This window comes from Sinocyclocheilus anshuiensis, unplaced genomic scaffold (assembly GCF_001515605.1).
Source record: "Sinocyclocheilus anshuiensis isolate Anshui unplaced genomic scaffold, SAMN03320099.WGS_v1.1 scaffold319, whole genome shotgun sequence".
Lineage (NCBI taxonomy): Eukaryota > Metazoa > Chordata > Actinopteri > Cypriniformes > Cyprinidae > Sinocyclocheilus > Sinocyclocheilus anshuiensis.
This window is the reverse complement of record NW_015552566.1, coordinates 815,381-816,810: the sequence shown is the minus strand read 5'-3', so window position 1 is coordinate 816,810 and position 1,430 is coordinate 815,381.

The window sequence follows — 1,430 nt, the reverse complement described above, 5'->3', positions numbered from 1 at the left end:
TTTGCTCTCTTTTTGAAAATGTTTGTGTTTTATTTTTCCTGCTATAACATAAGGCTGATTGCTTGGGCGCTTGAACGGGCAACAAACACATTTCCCTCTGTACCCAGAGTTGAACGGGGTGCTAGGAGGTCTAAGAGAGGCTGCTTGGGAGGCGGTCTGGTCGAAGTGAGACTTGGCCCCATCCTCTTCCTGTTCCGCAGATCAGGAAGACGCATGAGACGCCGGGTCCAACGGTATCTTGCGTCGGGGTCCCTGGCGCTTAGGAAGGGGGTAGCGTCTGGCCGAGCGGGAGCGCCCTCGCGTCTGATGAGCCTTAGCAGGCTGAACGGCGGGGGCGGCAGGTGCTGGTTTCGCGGGCTGCTGAGTTGACGTAGACTTAGGGCGACTAGAGGTAGCAGCGGAGCAGGTGCGCTTTGGCAGGAAATGTCGCATAGCTTGGGACGAATTCTGTGCCTCTGTGAAGCGCTCTGCGAATCCTTCGACCGCCGGTCTGAAGAGACCCTTGGGGGTGATCGGGGCGTCAAGGAAGGGGACCTTATCCGCGTCCTTGATCTCTGTTCATAAATGGCATAAATGGCGCTCGAGCACCACAAGGCTGGCCATCGATCTCCCAGTCGCCTGGGCGGTGGCGCGTAGAGCGCGTAGAGCCAGGTCCGTCACGCTCCTCAGATCCCTGAGGGTAGCAGGGTCCAGGCCAGACTCGGAGGATGCGAGGATTTTGGCCTGGAAGACCTGGAGGACCGCCATAGAATGAAGCGCCGAAGCCGCCTGTCCAGCTGAGGTGTAGGCGCGTCCAGCGAGAGCTGAAGTGGTCCTACACGGCTTAGACGGGTGAGCGGCCTTCGCTCTCCAGCCGATGGCCGTGGGCGGGCAGAGATGCGCGGCCCATCTAGCATCTAGGGGAGGCGGCTTATCGTACCCCTTTTCTTCAGCGCCGTCGATGGAGGTGAGGGAGAGGCAGTACGCAGTACAGAGGCGGGCGGAGTATGGAGCGCGCCACGATCTGGTGAGCTCGTCGTGGACCTCCGGGAAGAACGTAGAGGTACGCTGACGAGGGGCTTGTCGGTGCCCCGGCAGGAACCATTCATCCAGACGGCTGCGAGACGGCTCCTCTGGAGAGGACCACTCTAAACCCAGCTTTTCGACCGCCTTGGAGAGGATACGGAGAAGCTCGGTATTCGTCCCGTCTTTGGTGGCACTGGGCGCGGATGATGGCGAGGGGGTGGGGTCATTCTCTGAGCCCAACAGCTCCTCTGCATCCGATGCTGCCAGTGACATGCTGTCATCGAGCAGCTCGTCTCCACTTCCCCCGAATGAGATCAGGTCGCTTGCATCAGCAGAGGGACGCTGATCAGACCGGGAGAAGAGGACGGGTGAACACTCTCTCTGCGGCGAGAGCGAGGCACGCGGGATCTGGGCCGGCGTGAGCT